The sequence below is a fragment of the Miscanthus floridulus genome, chromosome 12 (genome assembly GCF_019320115.1).
Source record: "Miscanthus floridulus cultivar M001 chromosome 12, ASM1932011v1, whole genome shotgun sequence".
NCBI classification, from domain to species: domain Eukaryota; kingdom Viridiplantae; phylum Streptophyta; class Magnoliopsida; order Poales; family Poaceae; genus Miscanthus; species Miscanthus floridulus.
In genome coordinates, this window is record NC_089591.1 from 9,191,519 (window position 1) to 9,216,263 (window position 24,745).

The window sequence follows — 24,745 nt, forward strand, 5'->3', positions numbered from 1 at the left end:
GAGTGCGCATTCTTACAGAACGGAGCCCGGCCTGAGTTGAGCTAGTCGGCTTCACAGTCGGAACGAGTGAGAGGCATGCGTTCAATCTCGGTAGAAGTGCCAGCAATGGTACTGTCCTTAATCGACACAGACAGGATAAAATATGCACACAATACCTCCATGTCCTGCTGCCTCACAATCACTAGATCCCATCCGGTCTCCGTTTATTCATCATCACATGGTTATTTTCCACGATAGCAAATATAGTCATCCGTGCTTTCGTATCCACCTATATCTCGTCGGTGATAGGAAATCACCCGACTTCTACCGGCCTAAGCATTGCTAAGCATATATTCAATCCTGAACCTACATAGGGTTCAAGGTATATTTCTGGACAAGAAAATTATATGCGTCAAGTGGCCCCAATCAACTCTTATAACCTAATGCATCAAACATAAATGACTCAAGTGATATTTGTAAAAACATAGGAGGTTTAGAATGCTCCAGGGCTTGCTTGGTATCCAACACTAGGTTAGTATTTGTTAGATTACACTCGCTTGGCGAGCATCTCTTGTTTAGGCTTGTACTCTCGAAGTCCTTCCATCTTCTGGATCCGTCCACCAAACCTCACCTTCGGGACTTATCCACCAACACCATCCTCTGGTTTGACTCCAACATCATGTCCTTCACGTGGTGCATCTAGTGTACCTAGATGAGATGCAAGATGCAAGTGCATGAATGCGAGGAATGGTAGCATGAGATATATCATATAAAAGCATTCAAGACGAGCATCGGGTTACACCTCAAGATATAAGCACTTAGAAAGCAAGTCGTTTAATTAATTATTGCACAAACCTATCATGGTAAGTTAGAAGATGATAACACCAAGCTTTCACCAATGAGGCACTCAAGTTAAGCTACTTTAAACAATCATCTAGCACCAGCTAATCCTAGCCATCACACAATCAAGATCAAGCATAAGCATAAGCAATAAACTTCAAGTATATGCACAAAATCTAGACATCAACATAGCAGCCATTCAATTTAACCATAACTAGAGTTATAAGCCTCCAACAATGGTGATCCTAGACTTTATGGAAAGCTAATAAAATTATCTAAAACTTTGTTATTAACACCAAAAGCTGATTCAACAAATAACAAGGTTAAAATACATCATGAAGTAGAGCTTATACAACTAAGGACAAAAAACTGATAGTAACTTCAGAAATGCATAACTAGAGTTCTAAACATGACTCTTAACTTTTTAGAAATCTTATTAAGTTATCTATAACTTTATTATTATAATCAATACATGATTCCATGTTTAAATAAGCCAAGCAATACAATCATTCAAATCTATTCAGAGCACATACAAAAGCTAACAACAAATTCGTAAAATCTATAACTCCTAAACCATTAGGCCTAAAATCATGAAATGTTAGGACAAGAAATATAAGGAATTTATCTACAACTTTGGTATTCAACACATTTACAGAAAACATCATTTGCATCATGCAATTATCATCACAACAGAAAATGCACATGCAGCCATTTCAGAATATAACAATTTGATGTTTCACTTGTTTTGCTAACAAAGAGCATGCACACATGAGCCATTCAAGAACTTCAACCACCACTAACATACTTAGCAACACTTTATTGAACACCAATCACTCAAAGAATCACCAAATACAATTACAAGGTTTATCTACAATTATGCTTTTTATTAATCATTTCTCCTAATAAACATATATATAATTTTAGTGATATATGAGAACAACTAGTTTGGGGCTGAGATTTTTATGAGTGGTAGATGTTATCAAAACATGGCTACTACACAAATTTTAGATGCTCAGGTTTTATAATTTAATTACTATAAAAAAAAGACAAATTGCTATTGTAAGAAAACATGTAAAAGCAAGATAAATCTAAAGATCATCATTTTCTATAAACACATAGCCATATTATGGTTTCTCAGGTCACAATATCACCATGCAAGGGCAAAGGAACCACATTTCACATTTTTGCATATATAAATTATTTATCAAGCATTTAAAACCGTTTATTAAACATTAATCAAGTTAAATTTGTAACTTAGCCATAAATGCACCAAAATTATGGAATTTTAACCAGAGCTCACACATGCCATAAGTATACTAGTACAAAATTTTAGGTCATTTGGAGTAGTATAACAGTAGATATGACGATAGCAAGCAAAGCAAGCTAGAATTAACCATTAATCATGATTAATCAAAACATCATAAAAACAGTGATCAAACAACATGTTTAATATTTTTCTTAGCCAACACATGCCAAAACAAGACTCACAAAACTAGAATCACATTTTTACCTCGAGATATGCATCTGACAAACTTAAAAGGATTTCTAAAAGCACTTTATAAGAATAAATAAAAACATTAGAAACTTTGTACTAACATATATCATATTATTACTCTACTGTGTAGATCTACTCGCAAGGATTCCAAAAAGTCTTCATTTTCTATTTTATAATTTTTCTAGATTTACTATTATTTTCCAAAGTTTAGCCGATTATATGCATATAAGGAAAAAGAAAAGGAAAAACACTTTTTCACTGGGGTCCCTGTAGTTTTCCTTAATGACTATGCACTTAACCCCCTAAAAGCCTATCTATTCATGCGCGAACTGCTTCTTCTTCTTCTCGACGCAAGAATAGGGGAGGTCGGCTGAGGCGATGAGCGGCGACGGGGAAGGGTGAAAGGTTCTAATGGCTAGAGGGGGCTGAATAGCCTATAAAAATTTCTACAACAACAGTTTGCAAACTGGTTAGACAAACATGAGGCGAAGTGAGTGTTGCGCTAGCCTACTAAAAATGCAAGCCACATACCAAAATTCTAGTTTATATAGTCTCTATCCACACAATGGCTATGTCACTACACTAAGTTAGTGTGTTCTCAAAGGCTAACTAAAGAGACACACTAACCAAACTAACAAGCTCTCACGACCAGCTACACTAAAGAGCTTGACAACTAGTTTGCGGTAATATAAAGATAGAGAGCTAGATGGTTATACTATCGAGTCAAAGAATGAACCAATCAATCACAAGAATGAATACCAATGAAGACCAATCACCTAGGAATCAAATAATGACACAATGATTTTTTACCGAGGTTCACTTGCTTGTCGGCATGCTAGTCCTTGTTGTGGCGATTCACTCACTTGGAGGTTCACACGCTAATTGGCATCACACGCCAAACCCTCAATAGGGTGCCGCACAACCAACACAAGATGAGGATCACATGAGCCATGAGCAATTTACTAGAGTACCTTTTGGCTCTCCACCGGGGAAAGATCAAGAACCCCTCACAATCGCCACGATCAGAGCCGGAGACAATCACCAACCTCCGCTCGACGATCCTCGCTGCTCCAAGCCATCTAGGTGGCAGCAACCACCAAGAGTAACAAGAGAATCCCATAGTGAAACACAAACACCAAGTGCCTCTAGATGCAAACGCTCAAGCAATGCACTTGGATTCTCTCCCAATCTCACAAAGATGATGAATCAATGATGGAGATGAGTGGGAGGGCTTTGGCTAAGCTCACAAGGTTGCTATGTCAATACACATGGCAAAAGAGAGTGAGCTTGAGCTGACCAAATGGTATTTATAGACACCCCCAAATAATAGAGCCGTTGGCTCAATTATTGGGCTGACTGCGTGTCGACCGAACGCTCAAGTCATGTGCACCGAACGCACCGATCATGTATACCGAACATGTCTGGTTGCTACCTAACCACCACATGTCCAATTCAAAATGAAGTAGCTGTTGCTGCCATGAGTACCATGTGACCGGACGCATCCGGTGTGGACGACTGGATGCTAGATAGGCAACGTCTGGTTGGGTCCAGAGAGCTAGAGCCGCTCTAGGCCAACCGGACGTGTTTGGTCACTCCAGACCGGACGCAGGAGACTTAGCATCTAGTCAAGTTCAGAGAGCTCCCAGAGCTACTCTGGGTCGACCAGACGCATTTGGTCACACCGAACTGAACGCTCCTAGAGTCTGATCAATTATAGCGCTGAAACCCGAGAGTTGCTAGTTCACACCGAACACGTTCGGTGTGGCGACCGGACGCGTCCGGTCACTTCTCTGCAAACCTGAACTGAGCTAACTCACATTGACCGGATGCAGAATAGTAACTTCTTAGCATCCAGTCGCTCTCTGAGCCAGAGTCTAGTCATTAATATTGGACGCGTCCGGTCACTCTCTGTCCAGCATGACTAACTCCTTTTCAACTCTATCTTCTTCACCCTTGCTCAAATGTGCCAACCACCAAGTGTATCACCTTGTGCACATGTGTTATCATATTTTCACAAACATTTTCAAGGGTGTTAGCACTCTACTAGATCCTAAATGTAAATGTAATGAGTTAGAGCATCTAGTGGCACTTTGATAACTGCATTTTGATATGAGTTTCACCCCTCTTTATAGTACGGCTATCGAACCTAAATGTGATCACACTCGCTAAGTGTCTTGATCACTAAAACAAAAAGGCTCCTACCACTTATACCTTTGTCTTGAGCCTTTTGTTTTACTTTTACTTCTTTTCCAAGTCCAAGCACTTGATCATCACCATGGCAACACCATCATCATGTCATGATCTTCATTTGCTTCACCACTTGGAGTAGTGCTACCTATCTCATAATCACTTTGATAAACTAGGTTAGCACTTAGGGTTTCATCAATTGACCAAAACCAATCTAGAGCTTTCAGTCTCCCCCTTCTTGGTAATTGATGACAACCCTTTTACAAAGATATGAATTGAAATTTTATTGAATCCATGTTGCTTTCCCAAGCATATTTACCATGTGTAACGGAATATGGACAAGTTTCATGAATCCCATATGGTAGCAATTGCTCACCCTACATATGTGCTAAGAGTTTGGATTGTAGCTCGCACATATGCTTAGATCAGAAATATGGGAGACAATGTCTACCAAATGATGCTAAGGTATAAAAGATGGACCTTTGAAGCATGATACCAATCGGAGTGCACCAATATACCATCCTTAGCACCATTAGTAACTAGACATACAAAAACTAGAATACCCAATGAGATCAACATTAGAAGTAAGGGTCTAGTTTTGATAATGTGAGCATGAGTCTAGTTACTTAAACCTATGCATGCTAGTTTTTCATTTCATCATCCAAACCTACAACTAGCATACACCACACAAGCATGGATATTGAAATTTAAAACTTGTGCCATGCAAGCAAACATATGAAATGCACATTTAAATGCACCATACAACTTCATGAGCTTGCTCCCCCTACTTGTGTTCTCAAAATTTGAATTGATCCCTTTCCTTTGCCAATATCTCTCCCCCTATGTCAAATTCTCCCATTGTTGTCTTTTCACTATCTTAGTACACTATTTCTCCCCTTAACACTTATATCTTTGTTGTTCTCCCCCTTTGTCATCAATGGCCACAAAGGTTAAAAATGTAGATAGGTTGAGATTATCAATGTCAATCAATGGAGTGAGGATTATTTGCCCAAAATTGGTCCAATCTAGTTCATTTACCAAAGATATTTAACTCGGTTTGATCCAAGCACAAGCTTATTCACACCTCCAAATAAGGGTTATCTTGTACCATGTTGAGTTAAACACTTAGAGCTCATTTTCTAGATCAAACACTAGGTTTACAATCCCACAAACATGCCATATGCTACCACTAGACAAAAATAAGCATAGAAGCAATAGTGGTACCATATAATCATCAAATTCATTTGATTTTCATGAATGAGTCTATCAAATGTGAAAGATGTCTAGATGCACTAAACATGTCCTTAGCAAGGATGTATGCCATGCCAATCAACTTTTACCTTGGATTGCTCAAAGGAGAGACATGTCATATGAGTGGGGGGGTGCATCAACACATATTTGAGAAATCCAATATGTTCAACTCATTCCTAAGCATGCAAAACCTTTTCTCATCCAATGGATTGGTGAATATATCGGCAAGTTGATCTTTGGTGCCTACACTCTCAATGCAAATGTCCCCTTTTTGTTGGTGATCTCTTATGAAATGGTGGCGGACATCAATGTGCTTTGTTCTTGCATGTTGAACCAGATTGTTGGTTAACTTGATTGCACTATCATTGTCACATAGCAATGGCACTTTCTTGAATTTGATTCCAAAGTCATTCAAAGTGGCCTTCATCCAAAGTATTTGTGCACAACAACTACCGATGAAAATGTATTGGGCTTCGGCGGTTGGTAATGCAACACTATTTTGCATCTTTGATGACCATGAAACAAATGATCTTCCCAACAATTGACATGTGCCTAAGGTGCTCTTCCTTTCAACCTTGCATCCCGCATAATCCGAGTCAGAGTAACCAACTAGCTCAAACTTTGCTCCTTTGGGATACCACAAACCAACATTTTGTGTATGCTTCAAGTACCTCAATATTCTCTTTATAGCCTTCAAATGACTTTCTCTTGGTGAGGCTTGAAATCTTGCACACATGCATACACTAAACATGACATTCGGTCTTGATGCGGTCACATAGAGTAGGCTTCCAATCATAGACCGATACAATTTTTGATTCACCATATTGCCACTTGCATCACTATCCAAGTTGCCATTTGTTCCCATTGGTGTACTAATGGCTTTGCTATCACTCATGCCAAACTTCTTGATCATGTCCTTGATATACTTGCCTTGACTCACAAATATACCATTCTTCAATTGCTTGATTTGAAGACCAAGGAAGTAACTTAATTCTCCAATCATGGATATCTCAAACTCATTAGCCATCATCTTTCCAAACTCTTCACAAAAGTCTTGATTAGTTGATCCAAATATGATATCATCAACATAGATTTGCAACACAAATAAATCTTTTCCAATCTTCTTGATGAAAAGAGTGGTGTCAACCTTGCCCATCATGAACCCTTTAAAGAGTAGGAAGTCCCTCAATCTCTCATACCATGCTCTAGGTGCTTGCTTCAAGCCATACAATACCTTCTTCAACTTGTACACATGGTTGGGCTTCTTGTCATCTTCAAAACTGGGAGGTTGCTCAACATATACTTCTTCATTGATGTAACCATTGAGAAATACACTCTTGACATCCATTTGATAGAGTTTGATGTTGTGGGCACAAGCATAGGCTAGCAAGATTCTATTTGCTTCCAATCTAGCAACCGTGGCATATGTTTCTCCAAAGTCAAGACCTTCAACTTGTGTATATCCTTGAGCTATCAATCTTGCTTTGTTCCTTACTACTATTCTATCTTGATCTTGGTTATTTCTAAAGACCCATTTGGTTCCAATCATATTGTGTCCCTTTGGTCTCTCTACTAATTCTCATACTTGATTTCTTGTGAAGTTATTCAATTCTTCATGCATAGCATTTACCCAATCAACATCCTTCAATGCTTCATCTATCTTCTTTGGTTCAATGGATGACACAAATGAGAAGTGCTCATAAAATGAAGCCAATCTTGATCTAGTTTGCACACCTCTAGAAATATCACCAATGATAGTGTCCAATGGATGATCCCTTGCAAGATTAGTTGGTTGCAGGATTGGAACTTGATTGCTTGCACTTGCTTGATTATTGGGTTGAGATGATGTACTAGCCACTTGATTTTGTTCATTGTCATGAGAGCCACTTGTACTAGCTTGATTTGTATCATCTTGCACATTTGAGTTAGAGAGCACTTGCACCTAATCATCTTCATCATCATTCACTTGCCTAGGCCTTAATTCACCAACATCCATGTTCTTCATGGCATTTGAAAGTTGAATGACTCTAACATCTTCCAAGTTTTTATTCTCTTCTTGTGAACCCTTGGTTTCATCAAATTCAACATCATGAACTTCCTCAAGAGTACCACTATCCAAATTTCAAACTCTATATGCTTTGCTAGTAGTTGAGTATCCAAGTAGGAATCCTTCTTGTCAAACTTGCCTAATCTAGTGCCATTCTTCAAGATATAGCATTTGCAACCAAAGACCCGAAAATATGCAATGTTGGGCTTTCTACCATTCAAGAGCTCATATGGTGTCTTCTCTTTCAATGGGTGACAATAGAGGAGGTTACTACAATAGCAAGCCATGTTGATAGCTTCAGCCCAAAAAGATTGACTCGCATTGTACTCACTAAGCATAGACCTTGCCATATCTATGAGTGTTCTATTCTTCCTCTCAACAAGGCCATTTGATTGTGGAGTGTACTTGGCCGAGAATTGATGTCTAATTCCAAATTCATCACACAACTCATTAATTCTAGTGTTCTTGAACTCACTACCATTGTCACTTCTAACTCTCTTTATGGTTGTTTCAAACTCATTGTGAATGCCCTTGACAAATGATTTGAATGTTGCAAACACATCACTTTTGTCCACTAGAAAGAATACCCAAGTGTATCTGGTATAATCATCCACTATCACAAAGCCATATTTGTTTCCACCGGTGCTAGTGTATTGTGTTGGCCCAAACAAATCTATGTGCAACAACTCAAATGCTTTACTAGGTGCTCATCATGCTTTTCTTAGGATGGGTATTTCCAACTTGTTTGCCAGCTTGACAAGAGCTACAAAGCTTATCCTTCTCAAACACAACATCTTTCAAGCCTCTAACCAAGTCATGCTTAACCAATGTATTCAATTGTTTCATTCCAACATGACCAAGCCTTCTATGCCATAACCAACCCATGCTAGACTTAGTGGACAAACATGTAGATAATTTAGCTTCACTAGCATTGAAATCAACCAAGTATAGATTCTCATATCTAAAGCCTTTGAAGATCAAGTTAGACCCATCTACACTTATGATCTCTACATCATCTACCCCAAATATGCATTTGAATCTAAGATCACACAATTGATCTATGGATAGCAAATTGAAGTTCAAGCTCTCAACTAGCAATACATTGGATATGCTCGTCATTGGATATTGCAATCTTACCAAGCCCTTTGACCTTGCCTTTGCCATTGTCACCAAATGTGATACTATCATAACCATCATTGCCATTGGTGTTGATTAAGTTGAACATTCTTGCACCACCGGTCATGTGTTGAGTGCACCCACTATCAAGAACCCAATGCCTTCCTCCAGCTTTGTAATTGACCTACAAAAGAAGATCAATTCTTTTTAGGTACCCAAACTTGCTTGGGTCCTTGAAGGTTAGTGACCAAGCTCTTTGGCACCCAAATGGCTTTCTTCTTTGAGCCCATCCATGGTGTACCGATGAACTTAGCTTTGACACCATTTGTACCCTTAGTAAGCACATAGAAAGAATTAATCTTAAAGGAGGATACATTAGCTTGTGACTTCTTGTTCATACACTTTGCTCTACATGACCAACTTGCTTGCAACTAGTGCAAAACTGACCATTGTTCTTCACAAAACTAGTTTTGTGAGGAGCAAAGGCCGCCTTGCCTTTCTTGGGGATATAGCCCAATCCCTCTTTATAGAGAGAAGCTCTTTGGCTACCCAAGCACATAAGCAAGCGGTCCTCACCACCATAGTCCTTAGCCAAGGTGTGAGCTCATTTACCTCCTTCTTGAGGGTCACATTCTCAACCATTAGTGAGGCATCACAAGTGAAAACATCACTACTAGATGAGGTGGAAGAAGAAGTGCTACAAGAAGGGTTAGTGGGAGCAACAATGATAGGCATGGATAATGATTCATTAATTAGGTCACAAGTTAAGCCTACATTATAAGTCTCAACATGCTTCTTCTTATTTTGTTCATTAAGTAAAGAAGAATGAGATTTTTCAAGCTTCTTGTGAGCCTTGAGAAGCTTCTCATGGGCTTCCTCTAGCCTCTCATGAGTTGCTTTGAGCTCATCAAGGGCTTTCTTAAGGGCCTTTACTTCCTTATTCAAGCTCTTGCATTCCCTTCTCTTAATGTCAAAGTGTTCTTTAGCATCTTCTAGCATGCCAAATAATTCATCTTTAGTGGGTTCATCATCATCACTATCACTATCATTTTCATTATCACGTTCCTCATCACTTCCATCATCACAAGTTTGTACCTTAGTGGCCTTAGCCATGAAGCATGATGGAGTGTCGAAGAGAGGAGGATTCTCATTGATAGTAGTGCTTGCAAGTGCCTTCTTCTTGGTGGTCTTGTCATCATCACTATCATCATCATCACTTGAGGAAGCATCACTATCCCAAGTGACCACATATGAACCACCCTTTTTATTCTTGAAGGTCATCTTGTCCTTCTCTTTCTTTTCCTTCTTGTCCTTCTTCTCTTTCTTTTCCTTCTTGTCCTTCTTCTTGTTGTTCTTGTCATCATCTTTGTCACTATTGTATGGGCATTGAGCAACAAGATGATCCTTGCTTCCACAATTGAAGCACCTTCTTGACTCTTCCTTGTTCTTGGATGAAGATTTCTTTCTTCTAGCATGGTAGCCTTTCTTCACCATAAACTTGCCAAATCTCTTGACAAAGAGAGTCATCTTCTCATCATCATCATCATCCCATGAACTATTATCTTCACTTGATGTGTCTTGCTTTGCCTTGCCCTTGGATGATGTGGCCTTGAATGCCACACTCTTCTTCTTGTCATCCTTCTTCTCATCTTTCCTCTCCTTTTCTTCCTTCTCATTATCATCTCTATATGCGGCCATTATATCTCCCAAAACTTGGTTTGGTGTCATGGTGTCCAAACCACTCCTTATTAGAATAGTGACCAATGTGCTAAATCTTGAAGGTAAGCATCTCAAGAACTTAGAGAGAAGTCCTTGTCCTTCACCTCTTCTCTAAGTGCTTTGAGATCATTTACAAGCACTTGAAGCCTATGGAACATCTCTAGCACACTCTCATCCTCCTTCATCTTGAAGCTTGCTAACTTTTCTTTGAGAATGTATGTCTTTGCACCCTTCACGGCTTGAGTGCCCTAAAATGACTCATCCAACTTCTTCCATGCCTCATGAGCTCTCTCAATGTTCTTGATTTCCTCAAATGTTCTCTCATCCAAAGCATCATGGATGGTACTAAGAGCAATGTCCTTATTTTGGAGAAGCATTTCTTCGGCGGTAGTGGGAGCCTCTTCATCATCAATCTCAATCTTGGTCTCCACCACCTTCCAAACCTTCCTATTGATTGACTTGATATAAGTTGTCATCTTAGCCTTCCAATAGGGATAGTTTGAGCCATCAAATTAGGGTGGCTTCTTGGGGTTATTGATTTGAGCTATTTTTACACTAAAGGTTGTTAAGCCTCAAATCACGGTGACCTTGGCTCTGATACCACTTGAAAGGTCCTAATGGCTAGAGGGGGTGAATAGCCTATAAAAATTTCTACAACAACACTTTGCAAACCGGTTAGACAAATATGAAGCGAAGCGAGTGTTGCGCTAGCCTACTGAAAATGCAAGCCACCTATTTACACCAAAATTTGGGAAGAAGAATGTGGGAACTCAAAGCTTCCAAGATTATGTCAATTAAGGAATTGATTGCATAAGGATCGATATCAGCTGATTTACATGCAACACTTGAATCGACTCTCTTCGAGTGACGTCAGTAGATAACGACAATAAGCTATAGTTGGTGTCGGGAAATTCATGTCGGACTCTACAAAAAGGGAAAGATTAGGTTCCAAGTTATCTTAAGTTAGGAATGTTTTCTTTTACACCAAAGATTGTAATGAATCATGCTTGAGTAGGATTCATGCTTAGGCTCCGGGTATAAATATCAAACCTGGCTATTGTAAAAATGACATCCAATCAATCAATCCAAGTTACTTTTTTTGGCTTTACGCCAACCCTTAGGAGTAGGAGTAGTGTAGATCTCAGTGAGTTCTTCAACAAGCAGGGCTATATTGGTCCGGCCGACCTTTGGCTTTGAAAGGTCCTTGTGTAGTTTTGGTAATTGAGTGACAACCTAGGTGGACTAATTGTGTTTATGTGAGATACATAGGTGATTAGTCCACAAGTACATATGTGTGAGCAACATATGCCATGAAGGTGAAAATGGCTTGGAGATGTTGCAAAGCTCACACATGTGATGATGAAGGAGCTCATTGCACATGAGACATGACATTGAGTCATGTGATCAAGGTGGAGAAGATCAAGACAAGACTTGGCTTGATGGACTGGTTGCAAGCGTGAAGGGCAAGTCGAAGGCTTTGGAGTGATGGACCGCGTGGCAGTGAAGCTTAAGCAAGACTTGGCACCGATGGACGAAGGCAACGGTGAAAAGCAAGTGAAGTCAAGATCAATGAACCAATATGATCACGTGATGATATGAAGTGGATCATATCATTGTTGATCTTGTTGGTGCATGTGTTGCATCAGCATTGGAGGAGATGGAATGGAATGCGCAAGGCAAAGGTATAACCTAGGGCATTTCATTTCACCGGTCGTAGGTGTGTAGAGAAGTTTATGACCGGGTTTAGGATAGATGGCCATACTATCAAGAGGGGCAAACTTGTTTGCATATCGGTCATCTAGTGCCACTTGAGTGATCTAACTTTGCATCGTCGCTAGGATTGAGTGGCGTGGCAAGTTGAGTGGCTAATCCTTTGAAAAATGATTGTGAAAATGCTAACACACATACACATGGTGGTGTTGGCACATTTACAAAGGAGATGAAGTTGGAGTTGATGTGGATCAACTCGGCGATGGAACGGAGGTGAGAAGGGTTTAAAACTCCACCGGCAGAGTGTTCGTCAGTGGAGTGTGGATAGTCCGACGGTGCCACCGGTGCCCTGTTCTGAAAAGATAGGGTCTCATAGAGTAGACCGAACACTGGTCACATAGTGATCGGACGCTAGGTTCCAGCGTCCGGTCAGTAGTGGCAGTCAGCGGGCAGGCATCGGTCTTCGACCAGACACTGGCGCTAAAAGTGACCGGACGCTGACAGGGTGCGTCCGGTCAAGGTGACATATGATGACATAGGCAGAGCAGTGTTGCTGGAGGTGACTGGACGTTGGTGCTGCGTCCAATTGAGACCGATCGGACGCATTCGGTCATGTCTGGTACCTTACTAGAAATGACCAGACGCTGGGGTTGCTGCGTCCAGTCAACAGATGATCGCTGAGATTGGGCGAATAGTATTTGAAGCAGGGGACACGTGGCGTGCGTCACACGACCGGACGCTAAGGTCCAACGTCCGGTCGATCAGACCAGAGCGTCCAGTTGTCCCAACTTTTGCCCAGTGAAGGGGTAATGGCTCTATTTGTTCGTGGGGTTATAAATAGAAGCCATGGTCGGCCTTGGGCCGGTAGCGGAGCACACTAGAGCCTTGGTGGCTTGTGTAGTAGTGCTTGGGAGCCCTCCATCTCACATACACTTGATAGTGATCATTCGATTGTGTGAGAGAGCGATTCTAGTGCGATTGCATTGTGAGGTTGCATCAAGTGGCACTAGGTGATCGAGTTGCAAGCCGGTGGTGCTTGTTACTCTTGGAGATTGCCACCTCCTAGACGGCTTGGTGGTGGTCTCCGTTGAAGCCCATAAGAAGCTTGTGCGGTGCTCCGGAGAAGAGCTTTGTGAGGGGCATTGTGCTCGCCCTGCGGGAGCCATGAAGAGCAACTCTAGTTGAGCGTGTCATTGAGCTACCCTCACTTTCAGGGTAGGTTCTTGCAGTGCCCGACATGCAGGCTTGGCGGGTGATGCCAATTAGCCGCCAAACCACCAAGTGAGCGGTCGACACAACAGGGACGTAGCGTGTTGGCAAGCACATGAACCTCGGGAGAAAAATCATCGTGTCAACCTTGTTCTTCTCGTTGGTTTGCATCCTCGTTACACAAGATTTTAATTACTTTCATATACATTGTGCTTGTGTAGTTGCTCTTGTAACTAGTTAGCTTATGTAGCTTACTAGTTACCTTCTTGCTTGTGTAGCATAGAAGTAGCTCCCTTGCGTGGCTAATTAGGTTTGTGTAACCTTGTTAGTCACTTTGCTTAGTTTGTGTAGCTAAGTATTTGCGCTCTCTAATTTGGCATTGGTTGCCTTGTTATTGAGCATTGTTAGTGAGCTTAGTTGGCTTTGTGCTTTTGCTTACTAGCATGTATAGGAGCTCCATTGTTGCTTAAAGTACTAGTGGCATAGGTTTGTGTGACCTTGCTCCTAGAATTGGTTAGGTGAGCTCTAGCTAGCTCGGCACCTTTGTTGCTTAATTAGTATCTTTGGAAGGTGCTAGAGAACAAAGATAGAGAGGTGTAGTCTTGGCTAGACCGATAGTTCTAATTCCACACTTATTTTGGTTAGCCGATGTGACTAATTTTAGAAAGGACTATTCACCCCCTCTAGTCCGCCATCTCGACCATACAGGCTTATCTGTAAGTACCGTCATGGCTTATACTTCTATTTGTACGGCTGCATCGATTAAGTTCAGAGTTCATCTGAGCGAGTTCAAGGTGCTATTGCTAATTAGATACAGTATAATCCTAGATTGACAGTGCAGCATGTGCAATAGCCAATAGGGCAAGTTTAGAATCAAATGGTCAATTTTGGCACATCAGGCCAAATACCATTGTTGGCTCAAAAAATAGCACCATCAGTTCAAAAGATTCATAGAGATATAGATCCTAACATATATAACCAGAGACTTCAAGCAGCAAACTAGCAAAGGATCCAGCAGATAGAGATTCCATAAGGATATCATTATGGCACAGATTACAACACCCTTCACATGATTCCAAATTCAGGGTATCGAGGTACCCAAAATTTTAATCCACAGATGGGTTAGCAATTACAGAGAAATCCAAATTCAAATGGTGATGAGTTGTTGCTTACAGTGACCGAGATGATGAAGAATCAGTTTGGTTTAAATCCAAAAGGGTTGACCTTCTTATACAAACGCCCATATCCAGAATGATATGATTTGGTCGCTCTTCCTACAAATTATAGGCTCTCGGAGTTTGCTAAGTTCACTATCCAAGATAGCACAAGCATAATAGAACATGTCAGTCAGTATCTTACACAGCTGGGTGAAACATCTATTGAAGAGGCCCATCAAGTTCGTTTCTTCTCCTTGTCTCTGTCAGGGCCAGCCTTTACTTGGTTTTCATCGCTGCTAGTTAACTCCATTACTAATTGGGCTAACCTAGAGAAGAAGTTTCATACATATTTTTATACTAGGATAGGAGAAAAGAAAATTACCAATTTAATGACCATAAGGCAGAGAACTAATGAATCGGGCATTGAGTTTCTTCAGAGATTCTAAGAGACCAGGAATTTGTGCTTCTCATTAAACTTGACCGATGATCAACTAGTTGCTTTGGCCATTCAAGGAATATTGCCAAAGTGGAGAGAGAAACTATTAGGACAAGAGTTTGACAACTTAGGTCAGTTGGCTCAACTAGTGACAGCACTCAATAGTCAATTTTAGAATATGCGTAGAGATACCCAATTCTAGAAGAGTGCCGCAATTGCCGAAACCTATAATCCATATTTAGATGATGATGGCTATAAAGACGATGAAGAAAAAGAGGTTACCATGGCTAAATGGAATTGGGGTAAGAAGACAGTAATGGCGCCAAATCCTTGGGGAAGAGGAGTCAAAGAGAGCTATGATTTCAATGTCACAAAATCAGACAAGCTCTTTGATTTCTTGCTTGAGAAGGGACTGATCAAGTTGCCCGACAATCACGTTATGTTGCCCCCTGATCAGTTGAAGAATAAGAAGTTCTGCAATTTTCACAACACCACTTCTCATTCTACTAATGAGTGTAGAGTTTTTTGGCAACATATACAGAGGGCTATTCAGCAAGGAAGGCTCAAATTTGATACACCTCAGAAGATGAAAGTTGATGATAATCCTTTCCCAAGAGATCAAAACATGGTTGATGCTAGGTTGCTCAAAGGGAAAACTAAAGTCCTAACATCAACTAGATCAAGAGAAACTAGAACAATCGATCCTGAGATACAAATATCAGCTAATGAATATAGAGAGATTAGAAGGCATCATGACCAATAAAAGAGCTGATATGAATAAGGAGAGACGTCAAGGGATGGGGCGACAAGGCCGCGTGTTACATCTCAAATTTTGTTGAATAAATGGCAGCGGTAGAAGGAAAAGGATTATCAATGTTGGTTAGAAGAGCAAGAATACCAATGTCAACAAGAAGAAGAGAGGTATGAAAGAAAGCAAGCTAAATCACATTGGAATTGTCCTTTCTTTAGACATTGTTGGGATGAAGGTTTGAAATTGCCTACTAGAAATAATTGCTCAGAATGCAGCGAACAATATTGGGAGTTTAGGCAATCTCAAGCCAACCACCGGTCTATCCATGCTCAAGATGAGTATCATCATAATAATATGAATCAATGCTTAAAAAATAGAAGTGTTCATGATCGACTTGGGAAGCGAGTTGTTAATCAAAACTAGGCTGATTATGCAGAAGAAGATAATGAAGAAGAATATGTCTAGCAGGAAGGGCAATGGTGTCCAGGAGATTTCACAAGAAGCCAGAAAAGAAGGGTGCAATGCCTAATGAATAGAGAGTTAGAACAAGTTTAGGCGTCTGGTAGACCTCAAGTGTGGCGTGCTAAACAAACAGCCGATAGGGGGCAACCATCGGCTAATATTAAAATGGCTTTTCTATTGCCGTCAGAATTTAGAGCTCTAGCAGACCAAGAAGTTTATTTAGATTTTGATGAATCAGAGTATGAGGAGATAGTTGCCAAATTAACAGTGATACAACAGGCTATATTTGATAAGCCAGTCAAGCATCGACACTTAAAGGCTTTATATGTAAAAGGTTTTGTTGATGGGAAGCCGATGAGCAAGATGTTGGTGGATAGAGATGCTTCTATCAATCTTATGCCTTACACCACTTTTCGTAAACTTGGCAAGGGACCAGGAGATTTGATTGAGACCGACATGATGCTTAAGGATTTTGGAGGTAATGCATCCAAGACCAGGGGGCAATGAACGTCGATTTGACAATTGGAAGTAAGACTTTGCTCACCACATTCTTCGTCATTGATGGAAAGGGTTCATACAGTCTTCTCCTTGGTCGTGACTAGATTCATGCGAATTGTTGTGTACCATCAACCATGCATCAATGTTTGATTCAGTGGCATGGAGATGATGTTGAGCTGGTTCATGCTGATGAATCTATGAGTATTGCAACAGTCGATCCAGTATATTGGGAACTAGAAGACTTCGAGTGTTTTTCTAGCAAACTATGGGACGGAGGCTTCATTAGAGTCAACGATGGAAGCCAACAGCCGATCCAAGCAGTTGACTTTGAGAATTTGTTTTAATGGATAATCCATAGATGGTACAAATGGTAAACTAGGACATGGTTTTACATCGGCCGATGAATTAGAAGAGATAGATATTGGTTCTAGAGATAGGCCTAGGCCAATGTATATAAGTGCCAAGTTGGATCATGAGTATAAGCAAGAGTTAGTAGATCTATTAAACGAATTTAAATATTATTTTGCTTGGGAATACTATAAGATGCTTGGTCTAGACCGATTGATTGTTGAACATCGGTTGCCAATTAAACCTAGATATCGGTCGTTTAAACAAGCTTTGAGGAGGTTCAACCCAAACATTCTTGATGATATAAAAAAGAAGACTCAAAGATTACTAGAAGCAAAATTTATCCAACCGTGCCGATATGCAGAGTGAATATCGAATGTTGTTCCTATGTATAAGAAAAATGGGAAGTTGAAAGTTTGCATCGACTTTAGAGATCTGAACAAGGCTACACCCATGGATGGTTATTCAATGCCGATAGTCGATATGTTGGTAGATGCGGCAGCCGGGCACAAGGTTATTAGTTTTACGGATAGCAATGCGGGATATAATCAAATTTTTATAGCTGAGGAAGACATAGCAAAAACAACTTTTAGATCCCTAGTGCAATCAGCTTATTTGAATGGGTTGTGATGACCTTAGGTTTGAAGAATGCCGGTGCAACTTATCAGAGAGCAATGAATTATATTTTTCATAAGTTGATCGATAGGATTGTTGAAATCTACGTTGACGATGTGATGGTGAAATCTAAGGGATACAAGGAACATCTAGCTAATTTGTGGGAGACTCTAGAGTGCATGAGAAAACATGGTCTAAAGATGAACCCAATAAGTATGCCTTTGGGGTATCAGCTGGACAATTTTTGGGTTTCATGGTCCACGAGAGAGGAATCGAAATTGGTCAAAAAAGTATGAAAGCAATTGATGAGGCAGTGCCCCCAACTACTAAAACAGAGTTACAATCTTTGCTTGGTAAGATTAATTTTATCAGGAGGTTTATTTCAAATTTGTCAGGATGAGTTCTGTTATTTTCTCCCTTATTGAAGTTGAAAAATGATCAAGAATTTATGTGGGATGATGTGCAACAAAAGACATTTGAGGAGATAAAAGAATACATGAAATGTCCACCTGTGCTGGTCCCTCCTCAGCAAGGCAAGCCTTTAAGTTGTATGTATCAGCCAATGACCAAATGATTGGATCGACCTTGATGCAATAGTTTGAAGGGAAAGAACGAGTTGTTTTCTATCTAGGTAGAAGGCTTTTGGATCTAGAAACAAGATATTCTCCCATCAAAAAGTTATGCTTGTGCTTATATTTCTCTTGCACTAAGTTGCGACATTACTTGTTATCTGAGTGTATAGTTGTTTCCAAGGCTGATGTGATCAAGCATATGCTATCAATGCCAATATTAAATGGAAGAATGAGGAAGTGGATTCTTGTGTTGTGGGAATTTGACTTGAGGTACAAATCAGCTAAAGTAGTCAAAGGGCAGGTAATAGCCGATTTTGTCACCTAGCATCATAAGCCAAGTATTGGTTATGTAGAACCGGTACCTTGGGCATTTTTCTTTGATGGGTCATCATGCAAGCAAGGTCCTAGCATTGGAATTGTTATTATTTCACCTCGAGGGGTAAGTTTTGAGTTTGTTTTTCCAACTGAACCAATGATTACCAACAACCAAGCAGAATATGAAGCTATTCTTAAGGGGCTTCAACTTCTTCATGAAGTAAAATCCGAGGCAATTGAAATATTTGGAGATTCATAGTTAGCTCTTCAACATATTCAAAGAGCATAGAATCAAGAGGCTAATCACTTAGCTCAAAGGGCGTCAGGTTATCGAGTGTTTCAAGAGGTCTTAAGTAGTGAAACCTCAAATAATGATTGGAGAGTTGAAATATCCGATTACCTTAAGAATCCATCATAGAAGGTTGCCAGGAAGCTAAGGTATAAATTGACTAAGTATGTTTTGCTAGATGATCAGCTATATTACAAAACAGTCGATGGGGTGTTGCTTAAATGCTTAAATCAAGAAGCTAATGTGTTGATGGGTGAAGTACATGAAGGGATATGTGGAGCTCATCAACCGGCTTATAAGATGAAATGGATTATTCATAGGACTGGATATTTCTGGCCAACAATACTGTGGGGGTATGGTCCCCGGTATCCTCAAGACAAGACATGGGCCGCACCATCAGAGGTGGCCCGGCACACAAGGTTAAGGCGTGCACGGCGCTGCTCGGCGTGCACCGCAAGACATTGTATAGTACCAAATAGGCTACTTTACTTGTAACCCTATCTCCTCCAGAGTATATAAGGAGAGGTAGGGATCCCCTAGTGGATAGGATCTATCAGATCTCATTTACACACAGCAATACAATCAGACATAGGATGTAGGTATTACGCCCTCATGGCGGCCGAACCTAGATAAAACCTCATGTCTGTCTTGCATCACCATCTCGTTCGTAGCTTGCACACCTATCTGCCAATAATCTACTACCTTGGGCATACCCCTAGGTAGACTGCCAACCATATTTCGTTGATAGTGGCGCACCAGGTAGGGGGTGTGCATACTGCTCCCTAGATAAACAAGATGGTCATCATCCCCGGTTCCATGGCTACGCCAAATGGCCTCACGTTCACCATCGGCCAGATCACCTGGACCACTGGCTCTGACAACTTCATCGCCATGACCATAGAGGAGGCGTAGATCCAATCTACATCGACCACTGCTTCACTAGTATCAACTACGACCACATTGGATCTGGCTCCGGCCACACCAGCATCATCTTTAGCCACGCCGACAACCCATCGTTCGCTTCCTCGCTACAAAGGGAGGCAGATCGACAACACCGACCTGCTCGACTCCATCGATCAGGTCAGCACCAAGCTTGCTAAAACCCTAGCTCTGGTAGATTCGATTCAAAATCAACCTACCAAGCAGGTAACCGCTACCCACAACAGATCTACTTGACCAGCTCAGGCCAGTCATCTTGCACGACTCGGTACGGATCTCATGGTCACATCTACTCCTGAAGGGCACTTAGTTCATCGCTGACCAGCCCCCACAATGGGTATCTGGCTCTCCGAGTGCGAAGCCTTGATGGAGAATTACTAGGATCAGCCATATGGCCTGCGAAACACTGCTTCCAACTATGCGTACAATATATAATGCTGCTCGGATCTGTGTTTTATACATTGACCTCGGCCAAAGCCATGCAACTTCATTAACGCCGACCAGATAATGCCATACGTCGCCGACCAGATGCTCCATCCAAAGCTAAGTCATGCCTTAATATTTTTCTAAATATTCTCCAGTCTCTGTATATCGCCACAATGTTTCTCTAAACTGTTTTCTCCATGTTTGCTCTCTAAACAATTTTCCTAACCCCCGAATAGTCATGTTGACGCTCAGACGCCTCCAGAGATGGCCCTGTCTCTGGCTCCTCCCTACACGTGCATGAGCGTCTGCCCTCTGCATTATGGGTGGTCGGCAGCGGCTCCTTGGTGATGCCTGTTCCTCCTACACATGCATGGGCTCCACGCTCGACGTTATGGACTATGGGCTAGCTAGGGCTGGAGACTCAGCTACACACTAGCTAGTCGGGCGGTTTATATTAAATATAAATATATTTTCATGCCAACTGATCGCTGAACTGCATATGTCGTTTCATCACCATTGCTGATTTTTCTCCAGAGTTCATCTATTTTTACATCATGTACTACCCGTTCTATATGTTTGTATTGCAGGATCATCGTCCAGGTGATCGGATCACCTGGTGCTCGGACTTCTCCACCGATCAACTGGTCGGACCGCTTGGTTCATGGACTTCATTGCCGACCAGTTGATCGGACTGTTCGCCAGTCATTTCTACTCAATGTTCACTTCGCCGTCGACCAATCAACCAGACTGTTCGTCTCTCGTGCTTCATCGCTAGTGACACAGGTTACTCCTCGGCCCTCGGATTCTTCGTGCTCGAGGACTAAGTGGGCACACTTCACCGCACGGATGTCGTCAGCTACATTGGTGCTCAGACCTCGCCGCCTACGCCGAGCACTCCTCGGTGCTCGAACATCGCTGCCTACGCTGGGGACTCCTCGCTCTTCGGTGCTCGGACATCGCCAGCGACGCCAGGGACTCCTTGCTCCTCGGTGCTCGGACATCGCCAGCGATGTCGGGGACTCCTCGCTCCTCAATGCTCGGTCATCGCCAGCGACGCCGGGGACTCCTCGCTCCTCGGTGCTCGGTCATCGCCAGCAATGCTGGGGACTCCTCGCTCCTCGGTGCTCGAACATTGCCAGCAACACCGGGGACTCCTCGCTCCTTAGTGCTTGGACATCACCGCCTACGCTGGAGACTCCTTGCTCCTCGATGCTCGAACATCACCGCCTACGCCAAAGACTCCTCGCTCCTCGATGCTCGGTCATCGCCGCCTACACCGGTGACTCCTCGCTCCTCAGTGCTCGGTCATCGCCAGCGACGCCAGGGACTCCTCGCTCCTCGGTGCTCGGACATCGCCGCCTACGCCGAGGACTCCTCACTCCTCGGTGCTCGGACATTGCCGCCTATGCTGGAGACTCCTCGCTCCTCGGTGCTCAGACATCACCGCCTACACTGGGGACTCCTCGCTCCTTGGTGTTCGGTCATCGCCAGTGACACCGGAGACTCCTCGCTCCTCGGTGCTCGGTCATCACCAGCTACGCCGAAGACTCCTCGCTCCTCGGTGCTTAGACATCGCCGCCTACGCCGAGGACTCCTTGGTGCTCCCTTGGTGGTTGGATCTTGCTACGTCTCATCGGTGTGCTATCAAGCTGCTCCATGCTGTTCGGATCAGGGTGCTAATCTTGGGCAGCATGTCTGGGGTCTTGATACGCGCATGTCAGACGATGTCAGCAAGCTTTCAGACTTCTTTTCCTTTGACCCTACTACAAGATTCATTCTTCATCTTCTAGCAGGCTCGGGGACTAAGTGGGCACACTTCACCTTGCGGTGAATGTGCTTGTTCTCATCTTGAGGCTACACCCGGGGACTGGCTGCCTGCTTGGCTGGTCTTCTACTTTCTGACCCTGGCACCACACGACTACATCACCTACTGTCAGGCTCGGGGACTAGCTGTGGGGGTATGACCCCCGGTATCCTCAAGACAAGACATGGGCCGCACTATTAGAGGTGGCCCGGCCCACAAGGTTAAGGCGTGCACGGCGCTGCTTGGCATGCACTGCAAGACATTGTATAGTACCAAATAGGCTACTTTACTTGTAACCCTACCTCCTCCAGAGTATATAAGGAGAGGTAGGGATCCCCTAGTGGATAGGATCTATCAGATCTCATTTACACACATCAATACAATTAGACGCAGGACGTAGGTATTACACCCTCACAACGGCCAAACCTGGATAAAACCTCATGTCTGTCTTGTGTCACCATCTCGTTCGTAGCTTGTGCACCTGTCTGCCGATAATCTACTACCTTGGGCATAACCTTAGGTAGACTACCGACCATATTTCATCGACAAATACTAGAAGACTATTTTGAATATTATAAAGGGTGCCAAGATTGTCAACGTTTTGGTAATGTTCAGAAATCGCCCGCATCAGCTATGAATCCAATAATCAAACCATGGCCATTTCGAGGTTGGGGAATTGATCTAATTGGCTAGATTTTTCAGCCTTCAAGTAAAGGACATAAGTTCATATTGGTAGCGATGGATCACTTCACTAAGTGGGTTGAGGCAATTCCTTTGAAGATAGTAACCTCAAAGAACATGGTTGATTTTGTTAAGGAGCATATTGTGTATCATTTTGGGATTCCTCAAACTATCACTACCAATCAAGGGACAATGTTCACATCAGAAGAGTTTGGAGATTTTGTTGCTAGTGAAAGCATCTAGGCCCCTAGTTGGGTTTCGGTGATTAATGACAATACAAGATTACTATGACTAACGTGTGTTTTGCAGAGGCAATTAAGTTAGGTCATGGTAATGGAGATCAATTGGGCAATCAAGGTTGTCATGCCCCTACGATGGAAGTCATTTCGGTTTTCAAAGGATGGACGACAAGGTTAAGGATGACTAGTTCTAAGTGTCGATTGGAGTTGGAGAGACACTTAGAGTAGTTTAGGACTTTGTTTTTCCTTTGGCCGTACTATTAAGGGGGGTATGGATGGGTAGCTTGACCTAGATGAGTCTAGTGAGTTAGGTGTGGTGCACACTTGTTAAAACTAGCTCTAGGTAGCTCCTACGAATGCCTAAGATCCTTTGGAGCAAACTTCATTCACATATGATCGAGAGTTGGAAGTGAATGGAGGGTCAAATGCTGACCGGACACTGGCTCTGGTGTGATCGGACGCTGGCCGTAGGGTCCGGTTAGTTCATTTGATCAAGCAGACTGCGTTCGGTGCGACCGGACGCTGGAGAGGTCAAGTGACCGGACGCTGAGAGGCAGTGTCCGGTCGACTCTAGTAAGGTTCCAGAGAAGGGAATCTGTGACCGGACGTGTCCAGTCAGTACTGACCGGACCCTGGGGGTTTAGCGTCCGGTCGAGTACAGTAAGGCTCCAGTAAGGGTTTAATGCGACCGGACGCATCTGGTCAGTGGTGATTGGACCTTGCCAGCGTCCGGTCAACACATTTTCACTGGTTCACGGGTTGAACTGATCGGAGCGTCCGGTCAACACGACCGGAGCGTCCGGTCACCCCGTAGAAGCTCATAACGGTTCGTTTTTCAGGCTGCCTTATAAATAGAAGCTCCACTCGTGTGTGGAGTTACTTTTGCTCATTCCAATAGCTGAGAAACATGTTTGTGAGTGCCAGGAAGAGCAAGGTCCTAGTGAGGTGATTGAGATTTGAGAATCCAAGAGAGTAGCCTCATTAGTGAATCAAGAGTAGCAAAGTGTGCATCCATCTTCTCATTAGGCTTCGCGTGGTCAAGTGAGAGTTCGTGCTTGTTACTCTTGGTGATCGCCATCACCTAGACGGCTTGGTGGTGATTGAGAGCTTGGTGATCACCCGACGGAGCTTGTGGGTGACCCAACTCAAGTTAGAGCGGCTTTGGGTGATTCACCGCGATGGAGTGTCGAAGAATCAACCCATAGAGAGCACTTGATCCTTGCGCGGATCAAGGGGGACCTACACCCTTGCGCGGGTGCTCCAATGAGGACTAGTGGGGAGTGGCGACTCTCCGATACCTCGGCAAAACATCGCCGTGTTCCTCTCTCTCTATTTACTTTGAGCATTTACTTTGAGCAATTCAATACTTGTCTTTACATTCATAGAATTGCTATGCTAGAGTAAGTTTGGAACATAGGTTGCTAGTCTGTTGTATGTTAGATCAATAGAAACACTTTTCTAGGCACAAGGGGTTAATTGGGCTAACCATAGGATTTGTTTATTGCAAGAAAATTTAGAATTAGCCCAATTCACCCCCCCTCTTGGGCATCTTGATCCTTTCAGCCAGTATGGGAATTAAGTTGTTAAATTCTTCTCCTTACTATGCTCAGGCTAATGGCCAGGCAAAGGCGTCCAATCAGATTATGATTAAGCCGATCAA